This window comes from Pinus tabuliformis, chromosome 8 (assembly GCF_031772625.1).
Source record: "Pinus tabuliformis cultivar Carrire ecotype Pingquan chromosome 8, CPIR1, whole genome shotgun sequence".
In the NCBI taxonomy this organism is placed as follows: domain Eukaryota; kingdom Viridiplantae; phylum Streptophyta; class Pinopsida; order Pinales; family Pinaceae; genus Pinus; species Pinus tabuliformis.
In genome coordinates this window covers 1020186833-1020206503 of record NC_142294.1, presented here as the reverse complement: position 1 = coordinate 1020206503, position 19671 = coordinate 1020186833, and positions in this window count along the sequence as shown.

The following is a 19671-nucleotide window of genomic DNA, read 5'->3' as shown; positions in this document are numbered from 1 at the left end:
CCTTCAGGTTGCTCCACATAGACCTCTTCTTTGATAGAACCATGCAAGAACGCGGTCTTAACATCCATCTGATGTAGGTTCCATCCTTATGAAGCCACAAGGGATATGATCAAGCGGATGGTCATATATCTGGCAACAGGTGCAAATATCATAGTCTATACCTCCCTTCTGGGATAAACCACAAGCAACAAAATGAACCTTATACTTTTCCATACTTCCATTTGCTGCATGCTTTATCTTGTAAAGCCATTTTGAAGTAACAATTGTCTTGTCCAGGGTCTGGGAACTACTTCCCAGACACCATTCTCCATAATAGACTCGTATTCTATGGTCATAGCATCCTTCCATAGTTAATGCTTGATGACATTTGAGAATGATGAAGGTTCATTTTGTATGATCGTGCTCATGATGGTAAGGTATCCCTGATACCTGTTAAGTTTCTTACTTTGATGGAAGGTTCCTCAGGGTGCAGCATGTCCTTCAGCATCATCAAGTATCCCCCTAAGCCATGAAGGCCTCTTCCTAGAAGAGGAAGGCTCATGTGGATGAGGATCAATCGGATCCATGGGTTCTTCTACATCAGGAATTGATTCCTCATCCTTTTCTTTCGGTTCCCTGGTGTCGGCTTCTTGAGAGCTACTCAAAGTCAGTAGATTGTCCACCTTGCTGAGAGCCATATCTTTGTCAAAGGTGACATCATGACTAATCACGACTTCCCTTTGACCGGTGGTGAACATTTCTTCAGGAGTTTAGGAACCCAATGCTTGATGAGGGCATCGATTTTGTACATATACGGCGGTGATTGTAGTTTCAGCCCATAGAAACTTTGGAAGTCTTTGATCATGTAGCATGGCCCGGACGGCTTCCATCATCGTGTGGTTCTTCCTTCCCACCACACCATTCTGCTCAGGAGTATGTGGTGTAGTAGTCTCCCTCTTAATGCCAACCTCAGGTATTCCTAAGTAAACCAATTGTAATATATCAGAGGTCTTGCTTTGGCTTGAGGGGAATGCCCCTCTTTTGAGCTTTCCTTTGGCACATCCCGAACATACACCTTCTTTCTCTACTTGGAATTCGGGCATCCCTGTTACCATATGTCTTACATCAGGTAGAGCTTTGTAATAAAGGTGGGCAAACCTCCGATGCCAAAGTTCGGACTAAAGAGTTGTGTCACAAGACATGACACCTAACGGACTTCCATCGACCTGATATAATGAATCAACACTAAACCCAAGAGTAAAGGCATCTTTAAGATTATTTTTCCATATACATACCTTGCCATTGCTGAAGGTTACCTTGAAGCCTCTGTCTTTCATTGCCAAGATGGACACTAGGTTCCTTTTGAGGTTAGGTGCATTTAATACATCCTAGAATTTCTAGCCTTCTTGAATGCTTGTCCTCTTCCTTGATTCCCAGCTCTCCTCTTACCTTTGCTGTTGAATTTGTCATTCCTTTGATTGCCATCAGAGGGATTTCAAGTTGCACCACTGCATACTGTACCATGCTTCTATAATCATGATTATCATCATGCTACCCATGTCCATGATTTTATCCATCATAATGCTGCTCAAACTAGTGAGCATCATCATCATGCTATCCTATATGTCCATTATCTCATGTTGCCATTTATGTCCATGATCTCATTCATCATGATGCTCATGATCTCATACATAGTGACTTGCTTTATCGCAAATGTAACATCGTCATTTTCTTCTAGCCTTAGGTCCAACCTTTCCTTTTGATTTAGTCCAGGAATTATTTCTTTTCTTTGCATGAGAAGAAAAGGCAGCAAGAGGACCTTTAGGCATGGGTATTTCTTGCACTTCTTCCCTTGTTTCTTCTTGAATGCATCTAGCCATTAATTCCTCGAAACCAGGAATTACATTATAGTTAAAAAGAGTAGTCCTGAACACATACCATTCAAATGGCAATCCTCCAAGAGTTGTGAGTGCCATTTCTCTGTCAGTAATAGTTTCCCCAATAGATAGGAGATCGTTCTTGATCTCGGTGATTCTTAAGAAGTATGCTTGCATACTTTCATCTTTACCCTTCTTGATTTCCCTCAGCTTATTTCTAAGAAACAAAACTTGATTTGTATCATTAACTTTAAATAAACTCACCAGTCTATCATAGATTTCCTTGGAGGTGTCCAGTTTAGAGATGTACGCCACCAAGTGCTTTTCGATAGAGTCCTGGATGATCTTCTATTGTTTTGACTTCTCCATTTTTTCATTTGTTCCAGGCAGCAGCAGATGCATTTGATGGAGGCTCAACAATATTGCCTCTCACATGATCCAACACTCCTTGATTCTCAAGGGTTAGATCGATAGAAATCTTCCATCCGTGATAGTCATCTTTCTCACGGAGCTTGTCTTCAGCAGGAAAGAGTGTTGAGGACCCCATAGTTATTTTAGGATAGCCTTGCCAATATTCTCTTCGATGATTGCTCTTGCTCTTGCTCGGGCTTTGTCTTCACCTCATCTCCGATACCATGTTAAGTTATGGTATGTTCTATGCTTATAACACTTTACTTCTTTTCCTTATTATATTCCAAAGATTAGCAATCACACGTAAATAAAGTAAAGTGCAGATAGAACATTAAACAATCGACAGAAAACAAGCCAAGACAAGAGACACAAGATGTGGTGGCTAGCCAGGGACAAACCCCACAATGTGTGGGGAAACCCTTTGATCAAATCTTCTTTTATCTTCAATAATTCAGCAGAGAGAAATAGTGCAATAAATCTGATTCATATCAGTAGTAGCAAACCCTAGATCAATAGCATTAGCATTAGCGGCTTCATTATCAAACTAGGGCAGATGATATCTTGCAAACTGTTCGTCGGATTGACTTCATTCCACCACCAAAAGTTGCAGCTTTTAGAGGAGGTTCAGATGAACCTACAGTGTAGTTCCAAAGAGAAGATATTCTAGGCCACGTAGGTCAATCTTTACTTCTGCAGTTGCAGCTTCAGTTTCAGCAGTTTCCGGATTCAAACTAGAGCAGTTGATATCTTGCAAACCGTTCATCGGATTGACTTCATTCCACCGCCAAAAGTTGCAAATTTCAGAGGAGGTTTAGATGAACCTACAGTGCAGTTCTAAAGAGGAGATATTCTAGGCCACGCAAGTCAATCTTTACTTCTGCAGTTGCAGCTTCAAATTCAACAGCTTCCGGCTTCACATGTGTGAGAGAGAGACCCATTTCAGCGTAGTAGAGAAGAGACTCATTTCTGCATAGTAGAGAGAGAGAGAGATGTGGTGAGATGAGTGACTCCAAATGAGGAAAAGTCCTCTTATATTTATACACAACGTTGGTGGGTGAATAGATGCGACTGTTGGGCTTCTGAGCCTACATGAGTTGTAGGTCGGCTTGATAATAATTCCATAATCAAAATAAATTCATATCTCCATGAATACTTATCGGAATCGGATGATATTTATATCAATCCTACACCTCTCGACGAGAGGAATCTAATAAAAATATTATCAGCCATGAATAAGATGACCCACATGATGTTTTTCCCTAGTTTCCAATTTTAACAAGGGGGCAAAGCCCCCCCTTCATTGCGTTGATTGTGTAGTGGGGGGAGTCACATGGGGTTTGAGGGGTGCAAGTAACCCCACTTTATGGGATCTAGGGAAACGCCCTGGAAAATTTTGGTTTTGGACCCTATATTAGGTTGGACGGACCTACCTATGGTTTTGTGCATGTTTTTCGCACATGGTTTTGGACGTGATGGTTTTCAGTCCATGGTTTTGGATGCGATGATTTTTGGTCCATGGTATTGGATGCTTCAACATGTATAAATATGTATTTTAACATTGAGAGGAACATAATGAAAAATCAAGATGGTAGTCTCGATTTTGGGATCCGGAGGAAAATCTCTGTGTATATGTGTTTTATGTGTTATGCTCTCGTATTGTTTATTTTCTGTGTTTTAGAATTCATATGCAAGTGATTTCTGTACGCGGTTAAAACCTACATAACCATTGCTGCATGCACTAACTCAATGCACTGAGTTATGAGAAATTGCGCCTTGAATGACACATGGATCATTTCTAGTTCCTCTCTACAAAAGAAAATTTCACCACACAACGTCTCCTCCCTCTCACAATGCATTAAACCCCTCCCTAGGAAAAGTGACTTGCCTTCTGTTGCTTGCCTTTTCCAACTGCACAATTTCCTCTTCAAGTGAGCCTTCCTAAGCGCAGGGTGCACTTTTAGTGAACAATCAACCATTGTTGAAGAAAATAGCACTAACCTAGGGCATAGGGTGCACTTTTAGTGAACAATCAACCATTGTTGAATAAAATTGTGCCTTCTTTTAAGCCTTTGTGTCTCCCCAGTGCATGGCATAGTTTTAGTTGAAAATGTGACCCTCTCTCAATCATTGTTGAAGAAAATTTCACCCTCCTTTAAGCTTCCCTCTCAATCATAGTGCATGGCACAATTTTAGTCAATAAACCTTCAAAGCTTGTTCACTAAACTTCCTCACTATGCCAAGATTTGTCTTGCCCTCCCTACTTAGTGCATGGTGCACTATTACTAAATAGTGGTGTCATCCTTTTCTCACTGTCAAGCTCACCTGCACTATCACTACAGCCTTCTCCATGTAGAATGGCGCATAGCTCAATTCTAGCCAACAAGCTCATCACCTATGTCCCTTGTACTTTCCCTGTGCTAGACCTTAATGAGCCTTTACACATAGCACATAGCACAATTTTAGTGTGTATTGGTTCTTTCCTAAGCCACTTTTGAGCTCAATTATGCCCACATCATTAATCCCTTCCTTCTCAGTCATTTCACATGCTTATCACAAGACTCTTCTTCCATGAGAAAGATAGAGATATGATAGATGATTTCAAGAATAATTTTTCCTTTCCATGAGTGATCTTCATTGACAGGTGTAACTCCTCAACAAGTCAAGGTGATGCTCAAGGAAGAAACCAAGGATAAGAAGCAAAGAAACACTTGTAGAGCAGAATCACAAAGAAGACCATTATGAAGATATGAAGCAGATCCTATACCATGACAGTATGAAGACATTGCATGATAACTCAGAATGTCCTGATGCTAATCCAAAACCTTTGGAGGGTCAAGATCAAGAATAAAGTAGATATTTCATGAGAATTATTGACAAATCAACAAGAGATCAGTTTGGCATTTCCACATCATCATAAGTCCTATTCCATCAATGCCAAGTTATGGCCTGTACTAGTGTCATATCAATGTCATATGTGTCCATGTGTCATACCACATGATTTGTGGATGCAATGAAATAATTATCAAAAAAATGAAAAAATGCAATGTGTGGAATTCCAAGTGTCACATGTGTAATATGAAAAGTCACATGCGGAAAAGTGCGTCAAATATAGGTTTAAAAGTCATTTGGGAGTATAAGAGTCATAAGGGTAGCTCAAGAGTCATAGGGGATAGGAAATGTTGTTCCTCTTGTTATAAAAAAAAAAACCTCATAAATCAAGCAAGGGGATTTTGGAGACTTAGGCTTTGGAGAGATAGCTTTTGCTTCTTCAACCTTACATAGGAGAGAAGATCATTCCTTGAAGAAGCAAGAAGTGAATTAATGTTCCATTATTGGAACTAGTGTCCCACCATTGTGACTGTGTACTTGGATGTTTCACCTAATAATTGAAGCTCAATGAGCTAACACATTTTCATGCATATATCGTGAATGTTGTAAGACTATTCTTTAGATGTTTGTAGTATATGTTAAGTTCATATGTACTAAAGAAATTGGAATACTCCATTGGCTTTGGTACTAATCTTTTTAAATATGTGTTGTATTTACTTTAATGATTGTGGTGTCTTCACTAGATAAATAACAAATCTTTCCTTACTTTTGTGTGCCTCTCTTAGGTTAGTACTATTACTTTCCTTCTAGAGTCTCACTCTTATCTCCCCTCTCATGAAGTCCTCCTTTTACACATTTCAATTGGTGTTTCACAGTGTCAACTTTATTGCTGATTTCAAAGGTTATGTGTGTAATCTCTTATGTTATCCATTGAAACCAAGGAAAGCCTTAAGTTATCATGGTCAGGACGATACTACATATGGGTCTCCTACTCCAAATAGTGTGATGTCTAATTGGGACCTCACATCATGGAGACCCCCTGTATGTTGGCAAATTTCCAGCACCATCAACATTATGGCGCTAGAAGTAGGGCTAGATGACAAGGTGTGCCCATTGAGTCTATTTTGAACCTCTTATCTTAAATGTATCTTCCTCAAATCATACTACCAGGGTGTTTTTCCAATAGATCCTATGGTCAAATTTTAATACCTGATGAACCTCTTTATAACTTGTCTCAATTAAATTTTGATGGTGAGGGTGGAAAATTCATAGCCGAGCATATATCTAATTTTCTCAAGTTTTGTGAATTTTATGAAATTGACCGTGAAGATCTTATTTGTTTGATTTTCTTCCTCACTCTTGAAGGTCAATTTAATCAATGGTGCCATATATTACAATTTGTTTACATTCGTTCATTTGATCAATTCCTCAAGGAGCTTCATCAAGCCTTTGATAAGTATAATTACCGAGATGTTTATAAAATAATTAATTAACTTAGAATGGAGCCTAATGAATAAATTGAGGATTTTTCTAATAGATTCCTTCACCTATGTTATGAGTTTTATGAAGAAGATATGGATTGGGATTTCTTTAAACAAAAGTTTGAGTGTTTGGTTCGTATCTCTTTGAGGCAATGTGAATCTGAAACCCCAAACCATCCTATTCTCCCAACTTTTGCAAACCATGAGACAACTCTAATTTCAGAGGAGGAACCTACTATTGATTTTGTTCCTTGTCCTCCTCCTTTTTCAGTACCAACTTGGGTTCCTCCTTGTGATGATGTTGGAGTTGGGAAATCTGAAAATCAAATGGTTGATCTGCCTCTTCAAGTTTCATCCACTTCTCATGATCCAAATCTAATGGAGGAATCCTTGGAATGGTTCATGAAGCCTCCGGTAAAGACTAATCCTTCCATTCCTCAAGATGACATTAACACTAATACCTTTAGTCTTGAATCTAATTTCGATGTTTTTCCTCCTTTATCATCTCATTCTCATAACGTCTTTCCCCTTGATATATTTGATCAGTCTCTTTCAAACACTTCTAATTCTCAGTTTGCTAATCCAAACAATATGATCAGATGTAAGGTGGTCATATTTCACAGATAGAGGAGTAGAAAGGTGAATATTCTTTCGATGTTTCTTCTATTTTTCAGAATCCTCCATATCAATACGATGTTCCTTCATTCTTGGTTGATGTGGAGCCTATTCATCTCGATAGTCAATCAAATGGAACTAATTTTCTTAATCAATCTAAAGTCTTGGGAAACCATCACTCTGATGATGATGACTCTATTGATGTATGTGATGATGTATGCCCAAGTGCACTAGCTGATCTTTTAGTTTCTCAAGAATATTTTGATTTAAAATATTTCGATATAGAATCTGTTTCGGTCAAAGAAGGTTCTCTCATGGAAACTTCTTCTTCAACTCACTATCCCTTGTGCAATATTGTTTGAAATGCATTAACTTGCGAAGAATATACTTCATGATCTTCAAGATCATCATCTAATGATTTGTATTTTGAATTGACACAAGGTAGTGAGGTTATCATGATGAAGAAGGAAACAATCAAATCATTAAGTATCCATTCCATCCCTTATCATTTCCAGTCTTGCATGAAGAAAATTCTTCTGTTTAGGTTACTCATGAGGTTTTTCCAGTCATGTGCTTGCAATTTAGATACTAATTCCACCTGTTTCTCTTTTCAAATACATCTTGAGATATCTCCCAATATTTTTTTCTACTGATTTAACCAATAGTTAAAGGATCAACAAAATATTAAAATAAATTAACAAACATTTTTATTGTCAAAAAACTTTTGGAGAGAAATTGTCTAGATGTTTACCATGTCCGATTTTTTGGGTGGAAACTCCACCCATCATCAGGAATTGGAAAGAAAACATATCTATTTTACTTCCATTCCCTGATAATGGGTGGAGTATCCACCCAAAATGTTAGACAAGATAAACATATACATAGTTTTTCCAAAAAAAAATTTGAGAATGTGAATAATTGTCGAAATCTCCAATCTAAAAAAAAACGTTGAAAAAATAATAATTAAAAATACTTGAGTACATGAATACTTAAATGAGATCCTATTGGTTTCAAGAATAGTTTATTGGAGTAGTCTAATCTTGGAGCAAACCTTCCTTGGTTTGACAAAGTAACATCGAAGTCAACATTGACTTTGTTGTTTCTCTGTTGGATCAAGGGAGGTTAGTTCAAATATTATCCAACTTTATCATCTACTAAATAGGGCCAACCACGTGAAGGTGCAAGCTCTTATGGACCCTCCCCCCTCCCCCCCACATCACACTCAATTCCCCAATACCCAATCTATCTACTAGAAAATAGTTGAAAGCAACACATTAATATTAATGCATAGACATTAACAAAACAAAAAAAATCATAGAGAAACATATGTGATTTTGTACACAAAGAAACATATGGAAATCATTCATTAACATATAAAATGAAATCATTCATTAATCATAGACACAAAATACTTCATCTAAATAAATTTTATCTTCAAAAATATGTTTTCATAATATGGTACCTGATGTTTCTAATTATATAACTAGTATAATCACTTCTTTTTCATTTAATTTTTTTATGAAATGTGTTGAGAAAGGAGGACATCAGTTCATTTGTTGCCTTTAGTTTTTATGGCCTCTGCAAGTCTTCTTGACGACTTGGTTATGTGTTCATGACGTTGAGGGTGCTGCAAGAGGGGTGGATTATCAGCTATAACAAGAAATAAATGTTAAATTGATATTTTTTGTTATTATTATTACAATTATTCATTAATAAAAAGAACATTAGAGTGTTCTTTACTTGCTTGAGTAGTGGAGGAAAGCATAGTAGTTTCAAATGCGTCCATATGTTCCTCTTCTTGTCTAGCCACATCCTCTACATGCTCTGGAGTTGAAATAAGAAAGGTTATAATTAATACACCATTTGAAATTAATTGTTTTTAATATTAATCCTTTTCTACATGAAGAAAAGGTGAGGCTACCCAATGATTCAAAGAACTCATTCAAACACAATGTCATTGAAGTAATTCATTAATAATAAAAAATAATTTTGCAATGTAATTATTTACATGGTGCACTAGTCGACACTGTTGGAATGGCTGCCACATGCTCCTCTTTTGGTAGAGTATCCTTATGAATGACATGATATACCATTGAAAGCACAAAATTTATAAGTACACAACCATTAATGAATAAGTAAAAGAAAGTATAAGTACAAAATTTATGAGTATTAAAGTATTAATTATATGATTAATATACATCCATATTACGGTCGTGGACCTCATCTGTAGCAATATCATGGGGCTGCACCCCATTGTCATGGGGTTGCATGATAGCACCATGTTTTACATGCACTCCAATATCAATAGAATACTCGTTGATATTGTTTCTCCCATACTTAAAGCAACGAAACACATTAAATTTATGGACGATATCAAACATGATTGCATTTTATAGGAAATGAAAGGTTAATGTGGATTACTTTTTATTTAGTGCATCCTTCAAATTGGATCTTGGTATTTATCCTATTGTCATTTGGTGATCAACAACAACTTGAAATCTGAACTTGAAATGAAGCCAAAGGTCTTCCTCCATGGTGTGGGTTCCAAAATCATCGCCCTGCATTACATATGAGTATTTATTTTTGTTATTGGCTAATGCAATTACCAGATATTAGGAAGGCAATAGAACAAATAATGTTGTTAATATGTTTGAGTAATTACAAATTGTGTCTGTAACTTCGAACATTTTCCCTTTCCTATTTTGTGTTTCCCATGTTTCTCAAGCCTTGCCTTAGTGGATTTCAAAGTGTAGGTGAGCCTATGAAAACTTTCAAGTATGCTATATACTGCAATTTTATTTAAAAGTAAAGGAATCTAAAAGTACTGAATTGAAAATGTGATTTACCTTAGTGTACCAGATGGTGTTTTTCCCTCTTTTCCCATTTTCTTCTCATCTATGTCCATGAAGAGGACCTTCTATTCCCTGACAGGAATCATGGGCGAATACTCATACTTAGGGTTCTTTTCCAAGTGAACCCTATACATGTCCCTTACATATTTTAAATAGTTGTTGGCTACAGAGGTGACCCCGCTTTTATTGAAGGCATCTACCCCAAATAAACCTTCAAGGTAGTCCATAAGCTCTTTCTTTAGGTTGGAATTTTGGGAATTCCACCTTGTGAGTATGGTGGCCCCAAAAATAAAAAATGATTTGTTATTCATGTGTTTATGAAACAAGTTGTTGTTAGAAAATTATATATTATGGAGCAATGGAACACATAAAATATTGCAGAAATATAAACACAGAAAACACATAAAACAAGAGAGACACAAATATACGTGGTTCACCCAGTTTGGGCTACATCCACGGAGAAACAACCAGTCCTTTTATTATATTATCCATCAAACTAAAGAGATACAACCTACAACAGATCCGCTGTAACACCCTCTTCGCTCTCAATCTCCTCTCTCTTCCTCACTCATAATACAGATCTACATAGATGCAATACAATTTCCTCATATATAGTGAGGGGTTTCCTTCTAGGGAAAAAAACCTTAAATTAAACATGACTTCTACTGTCTGATCATTTTCCTAATGAACGGCCTAGATTGACTAGAAATTACTAGACTTTTACAAGGAAATTTTACATCTATTTTTAGCTTCGAGGGTGCTGCCCCCGAACCCCCACCGGGGGACCGTTGGCCTCCAGACCCCCCAGCCGGGGGGGATTAGCCTCCCCGAACCCCCGTTGGGGGGACAAGTCCCCCCGCACACCACCCCCCCACGTGGAGGGGTGTACAGTCTTCCTGGGGTATACATCCGGCTGAACCTTTGAATACAGAAGATAATCAGGCTCCACACCCAATAGTTGTTTCCTACATGAAAAAAGATACGATCATTAGTTTGAAAATAACAATCTAGATGATTTATGTTTGAGATAAACAACATGAAATAGTTAAAAAGTTAAAAAATACCTGGGATTTTTGGTGTTTTTAATGGAATTCCTTCTTCAATCACCAAAAATCGGCGAGGAATCGCCCCTATGATGATAACACATGATGATCCATCAAGTGAACCCATAATGTCATTAACAGGGCCACCTTTGTCACCACCTCCAAACACTGGTTGTATGGTGGTTATGTGTTTGCCTTTAGGGGCATGTACTCATGGATCCCAGCTAATGGTGTTGACCTAGTCTCACTACTAGGACTATGCCCACTTGAATGTGGAGAAGAGAATAACCTCGTCGGGATATGTTGGCTCATGGTTGCCAGATGTTGTGGTATCTCTACCAAAAAATATTTTTTTGATTGGATAATATAAAAATTAAAAAACAAACTTTCATAATTGAACTTATGACATAAAAAAATCACTTTAAAATATGGTTATTACCTGATATCTCTGAAAATCTTGCCTCAAGATGTTGATCATATCTTTAATATCAGGAGTTTGATCTCTAATGCGAATCAAATGAATGATTTCTTTGTCGTCTTCAACCATAAGCTTATTGATTGTTACAATTGGGTTAGGGTAATTGAACAACTCCTCCTCAACAAGCCAATCATCATCCTCATGTCCCCTAGACTACATATTTCAACAAAAGAAAATTTATTTCAATTATTTAAATAAGTAATCAATTTCACATTCAACATAACTTGAAATTGTTAATCATTTACCTGTTCTAACTCTATTGGCACTTTTCCATGACCAACCTACCACATTAAAATATATATTTTTTGGCATAATAAGTACATAATAAATAAGATGAAGACCAATTTTAGACTCTAGTTAGTTGGATCATATATACATACTTATAAAAAAGTTAGCCAAAAATTCATTTATTTACCCCTCAAAAATGAAAAATGACAATAGATACAAATTTTTGATAACTGAGTCATATGATGTTCATTGGCCATGAAATTTTGATAGCAAGTAGCTAAAAATCACATCCAAACACTTGCCAAACTTTAGCATCAAATTCATTTGCTTTATCTCCAAAAAGGTGAAAATCAATGCCATCAATGCTATAATATAAAGAGGTAATTCAAAGATATACTATGCAACTAATTTTTCATAAACACAACACCACCATCTTATTATTAGCAATAACAACAACAAAAAAAGTATTCCTCATTTACGATACTTATTTAAGTCTATTTTATTTTTTTTCAAGCTTCTTATTTTTTAAATTGTATTGTTCAACGGTTAGTTCTTCCTCCTCTTCTTTCTAGGCTCCTGGATACTAGATGTTGTACTTTCTCTAGATGAGGAAGGAGGAGGAGAAGGTGACAAATTGCACATGTAATTGAAAATAATGTGAGAAATTTACATAAGATTATCAGTCTTTCAAATGATAAACATAAATTTAAGAATCATTAATGAAAGGTTACATACCACCCCCATACTAGAAATGCATGTATATATTCAATTCAAGTTGTAATTGATCAACAAATTTTCTCCTGCCACTATTGATTTTATTGTGCATATGAATACATTGTTTCCTTCATGCCTCTCAAATATGCAATTTGGTTGCTTATATGTTGTCACAGTTTGTGTACTATTTATAAACCTACAATATTCCCAAATTATTTTGACCTTCCATCAATATACATAGATTTTCCTTTATTTTTATCATTGTCTCTTAGTTGTATATAATTTGCAGCCACCCTCTATCTCTTCATACCTCACATATATTAGACCATCCACATCCTATATTTGTAATTGTAACAGGGTCCAAAAGGGAACCTCGATGTCGTTTATGCTCTCAACATCATAAGAACATGACCCCCCTTTAGCAAGAAAAAATTCCAAACATCTAAGAAATTTTAATATGATCTTCTCACCTCTAATTGATCTATATCTGTTAGATGTAATAGATCTATGACTTTCCTTCACTCTACATGAACTTCTGTCACTCAATGGAGACATATATGATAGGTACCTATTTGGTTGTACCTACAATCCATCAAATGAGAGAAGTAGTTAGCAAATTGATGGCTTGTAATATGCACTTATTTCTATCTAAATAACTCTGAAGATACTTCAAGGTGATATGTCACAACCTTTCAGCCAAAATATCACATGTTTTTACATTTAAGATTAAAACACTTATCTTGAAAAATGTGTTCTTCTATGTTCATGGTTTTTTGTCACATAATTAATTATGAAGGACACCTTTTTCCTATAAATCATGCAAGATAAACAATTTAGTTATTCATTTATTTGGAAGGTGACACTAATTTTCTATTTACAGTGATGTAATCTAAATGTATAGGAAGATTGATTTAATTTTGGAAAATCGTAAATTGGGCCTTTTATAACGTCTTCCAAAATAATCATAGAATGGAGTTGTTTTCACACACAAATTGTGCTCTCCCTCTTCATATTCTATAAATTTGCAAAATCCATTCTATAGTAAGCAAAGATTTAAAGCAATATTTCCAGAAGTAAGAAGAGGGATTGAGATGCCATGGTGGTTAAAACTATTATTGACAAGGTCTACTAGAATAAATTGAAGTGCAATACAAAGTTATAAAGATATGGAAGAATATAGAAATTGTGTTTTTTTTTGTCATGATACAAGGATTTATTAGCATTTCAATTTGACCACAACCTTAAAAAATCCAATAAATGAGGATGAAAACTAGAATTCAATTGCTTTAGCCTAGATATTAGAATATTGATCTAGTAGACCTCAAGACCAAAAAATTAGTTGTAATAATCCTCCATGTCAAAAGTATTTTCTTCTGAGTTTTATGGGAATTGTTCTCCCTCCTTCCTCCTTGAAATTCTTTGGAAGTTGAAGCCAATTCCCATATAAATCAAAAGCATTGTAACAGTCCATTATTTTTCGATGCCTCGATATCAAGAATGTAGTGTAGCTCATCCAAGTCTATCATCTCATTTTCCTTACTCAGTCCATTCTTGAGTTCAGTGAATAATGCTAGATTGTTCCAAATAATAACCAAATCATCCTTATAAATTGCCACAACTAAGATATATGACCACATAATTTGTATATATTAGGGCCTAAATTAATTATTTGGAATATATTCTCTTTAAAACTTCCACATCAATTATTGCTACATCCTCAACCCTTCCCCCCCTTGATTTAAGAAAAAATTGATTCCATGTTTCATTAAATCAACTGTTGTAAAATTTTATTTTTGTCTAAGAGACATGATTAGTTCATCTCCTCCTTTTTCTGAGTGTGCATTGGTTACAAAAACGTACTATGATACAAAATAATGGTTATATGATGGATATTAAAGAAAATAAGGAACATTGAGCTGCAATCAAACAAAATATTTTGAGTAATCTAAATAGACATGAATACATTTTTCATTGGAAAAACATATAGACGAAATATTAAAAGGAAAGGAATTCCCTCACAATAATTGTTTTATGCTTCCCTTTTCTCATTATCATTCTTTTGTAAACATCATCTTCCAACAAGATGGGTATATATATATATATAGATATACCTTTTTTTTCCAAAACAATACTAGCAAGAGATTGATTTTCTAGTGTCACTAATTCTTGTAGTTCCTCAAACAAGTTTCCACTATGGAAATTATTTCTTCTTTCCCCTATCTTCCCCTTATTTTAGTTTATAAATATGTGTGTGTGTGTGTTGTATGTATGCTTTTGAAATATAAAACTATTGAATGTGCACATGGCATAACCTCTATAATAATGACCTCTAGATATGAATGAGTAACATGATCTCATAAGAGGGAATCCTTACACTATGATTTTTTATATTTCAAGCAATGACCATCTGAAATAAGATGGATATGTTGTTCATCAATAATATGTAGCTTCAACAAATTTTTCTTATAAATAATGTCTAATTTATTGTGCTAAGAGGCTCTCTATAGCCCAATGTAGGGGAAATGTGTAAGCATTAGATGTTAGATGTGTAAGCGTTAGACGTAAGACTTAAAGTAAGTATGTCAATTTTTTTTTTTTGGAAAATAAAAAATTTAAGGCTCATTTAAAATTTATATGCTTAAATTAATTTTTTACGATCAAAATTTAACAAAAATTAAGAAAACATAAAAATTGAAAGAAGGAATCGAGATTTCGGAACACATTTGAAGAGAGTTCAAAATAGTTCAGAATATATGACTAATTGAATGATGAGGAGGAGTTTAAATTACAACTTATTCAGGGAATGTGAGTTGCATGGCCATTAGAACATTATAAGAAGAATGTAACACTAACCAAGGAAGTTCTCTAAAATAGAGAAGGCTTTGTAAGGTAAGTTTCTTGTAGGAAATAGGGAACAAAATCACCTATTCTAGAATCTGTAATGAAGTAAATATGAAAGGAGGACTCTGGAAGCAATGGATATCCAAATTGTTTACTAGACATATACAATCACTGTACTATGATTAACTACTCTTCGAGTGCATTGGTTGCGATGAATATGGCCATTATCTTATGATTTCACACCCAACATTGAATAAAGAGAAAGATTTTGAAAAAGTGTTGATATCCTTGAAAATAAGGTGAAGACAACTCACAAATCCTTCCCATTACCTCACGGAGGTGGTGGGTGGGCACAATCTTGAAAGATTATTAAAGGGATTGATCAACCTAGTAATGAAACACTATGTACTAGTTAGAACTTTAGAAGACCAAGACACTCAAACCCATACAAAGCATCCAACACACCCTATGGAATGGGAAAAAGCATTAGGCAAAAAAATAATAGCTAGAAACCATAGATGATAAAGAAACATCCCAACAAATTTCTTAGGGCTCCCCTAAGAGGTTCAGTTGAAAGAATTCAATTACCAAATGAATGAAGTGCAAAAGGAAACAACCCAACCAAAATGTACAAACTCCTAAAGATACATCATAAAATGTAGCAAAGAATCTTAAAGAAGCACTCATAGGAAATGAAACAACTAAATCCCACCCTAATAGAGATCCAACAAATCTCAAAGCAATAAAAGGAGCTAGTGAAAACTCTGGTAGAAGACCTAAGGACTGTGTTCTTAGGGTAACTAGTATAAATCAAGAGGAAAATACACTGTTATATGAATGAAGTGGAAAAGGAGGATACCTTACCAAATAATATACTCTTGAAGATACATCAATAAAATTAGTGTAAAATCCAAGAGAGGCACTTATTGGAAATGCAACAACTAAATCCAACTCTAATACAGATCCAACAAATATCAAGGTATTTAAAGAAGCCAGTGGAAATTCTTCTACAAGACCTTGGGAATGTGCTCTCAAGGGAACTAGTAAATCAAGAAACAAGTGTATAAAACATTGTGCTAATCTCTAATAAGCAATAAGGCACCAAAAGAAAAGTTTGAAGGATAAATGCCTCATTATAGTTTATAAATTGTTTGGAAAGAGTACCTTTATATATGGAAGTAATGAGATTAATGAGCATCCCAACCTCCCTTCCATCACAGAGAGCAAGAATTCAAAAAAAAACTATTTGAGAAAAATACGTGAAATGGTAAAGAAATCTGACTTGTTATCATGTAATCATTGTGTCTAAAACTAACACCCACACCTACATGGAAAAAAAATAGTATAGCCATGAATCATAATATTTAGATTATATTCATTTCCACGTGAAGGAGAGTTTTAATGTCAATCTAAAAGCTATATATTCATCCATTTTTTACAGTTTAAAAATTTATAGAAATAATTCCGTTTCAATTTATGAGTGTAAATTAAGTAAAATTTTCATAAAAACTATCTTAAACAAAAATGTTGTTCTTTCAAATCCTTACAATATTAAAAGTATATATATGAAGTCAATCGTTAATATTTGGGTTAAGAAGGTGTTGCCACTAAACAAGAAGCTTGAATGAGGTCTTCTTCCTATTTCAATTCACCAAGAAGGCAAGTGTCCATAAGTTAATACCCACAAACCCTAGGTGTGTAACAATATTTTGATTGCATTTTATCAATGTGAATAGAGTTACTTAGTGACACGCACATCCCAACTTTGATGTCCAGAGTGGGTATATTTTCCCAGCCTTCCATGCAATTTTGGCCTTTACTCAAACCCATTTTATACATGGATTGGTGGATTTACCTACCATGAGCATGTGTAATTTTCAACTCTAAGCCCCAGAAAGGGCTTTCCTCTTCAACGGCCTTTACAAGTACTAGAAGGAATTTGTCTTCCCCTCGAAGGGGGATAAGATGTTCAAACAATAACCAGTAAAGTACAACAAACTGCAGACCACATGTTTTTATTGCTAAAGTCTAGACCATAAAATTAGTGACTATCAGTTTATGGCCCAACATGCCACCTGCACACAAATTCTTTCACCCAAGCTATCCAAGCTTAAAATGGTTCTTCAACCCCTAATGAAATTAATAGTGAAATGGAGAAAGTAATTTGAAGAAACAAAAAGAATAAAACGAAAAATGGAGCTTTAAAGGCTCATGTTACCAAAGCCCCTATGCAAGATCCTTCAATAACACCGCCCCCTCCCACCCCCCCAAAAAAAAATACTATCACTCACCATACTTGGTTCCTTCTTAGCTAGGTAATAGCCATAAGGCTTCCTCTATGACCCCTCTACTTAACCCTTACATTAAAAATTTTACTAATGGCCTTCTAAAGAGATTAGTATCAACAACTTGTACCATTGATTTTCATAAAAAACTAAAAATAAAAACCGCTGCAGAGTTTTGGAAGGCCTTAAATATAATAGAGAGAATATGGTAGACATCCCTTCTTTCTCTCAATGAAGTTACCTCATGGAACCTCTAGGGAATTTCTGACCTCACTTAAAACACACATTCTAGTTCATATCTCACTTAGCAATCTTATATTTTTATCTACAAGAAGTTGAAGCTACTAATTCAAAGTACAATATTTATGTTGAGAAAAGCCTTGCATGTAATTTGGTTGAATGTTGTTTTTAATTCTTCTAGTTGATCTCTCCTTTGCTAGCTTTTGAGATAATTGAGAGGGGGAAAAATTTCACTCAAATAACTTATGTGGAGTTTATTTAAGTTGGATAGTCATCTTGTTGGGCTAGCCAACATCTACACATCAAATGAAAAGCATGAAAGGGAAACATTCTGGACATGGTTTGTTGATGTGTTGTGAAAGGCTCCCTATACTGCCTACAACAACTTCAATATGGTAGAGAACCCATAAGACAAGGAAAATAATGTTATTGGCTCACATACTTACATGGGAGAAGTAAGCATGGCATGAACTAATTCCACCTAGAGTTGTATGACCATAACAATTTTTGATGTCATGACCTGTATAGTTGTGGTTAACCTAGAATGAATTTTGCAAAGGTCTCAAGAGGATTATGGAAAGGCTAGAATGAGCTATGCTGTCCAAGAAAAAATCCTTTTATTTCAACTATGCAAGCAAGAGGCCCATATAATTCCTAGGAGAGACCACACTCTCAAATCACCAAAAAATTAGCTTCCCTATTTCCTTGGAAAGGGTTGTGTAAGAAAATGAGAATGCACAATATCTAGAATGTTTCACAACTAAATTATCTCGGTTGTATAACTTATAAAAGAAGAACTAGAATTTGTTATGCAAGTTGAAGGGTACTGGAGGTTTGATGATATAATGGGGGGTGCCATTTCCCAACCCATGGCCTTTCCAAGGGTCCATAGGTTCCAAATTTCCAATGTTCATGAATCATCGAAATCATTATAGGATCATTAAAAAGTTGGAATACAAACATTCAAACTCCCTAGAGTCCCGCTCAAATGCTTATTTCCTTTAGATTGGAGTTTTGTGGGGCTTGCAAGGGTGTAAAAGTCATGAAGGGTTTAAGAGGGTTTCCAAGCACAAGAAGGGTTTAGGAGGCACCCCAATAAGGCCAAGACACGATTCATGAGGTAGGGTTCTAATGCTTGTTTCCCTTAGGTTCGAGTTTTGTGTGGCTTGCAAGGGTGTAAAAGCCATGAAGGGTTCAGGAGGGCGTTCAAGCGTAAGAAGGGTTCAGGAGGTACCCCATTAAGTCCAAGAAACAAGGGAAGTCAATATCAAGGGGTTACATGGAATTATGGCAAAAGAAATGGGAAAGGACATGAATTATAGCGAAACAAAGGTGAATTGGTGCTTATGACCATCTCTTTTTGAAGATATGAACACCTTGCCTTTGTGCCACCACCTTCACTTGAACAATACTTGCCCACTCAATGCTCTCATGCTCTTCCTGGTTTTCCACTAGTGCTCTTTGCATGCTCCACTTGGTTTTTGACTGAATCCCTTTTCAAATGCCCACTCAAATGCTTCACACAATGCCAACATACCTATTATATATAATATATAATATATAATATATTACATATAATATATTCTATTTTATATATAATATATAATAGATAATATGATATAATATATAGTATATATAATATATAATATATATATATTATATATTAAATATTAATATTTAAAATATAAATAAACATGATAATTTTTATTTTATTTTTATAATTATAAATTGTAATAATTTTTTATTTTTATAGTGGTGACAAGGCTATGTTTTAGTTGTATTGTGGTTTGGGGTGATA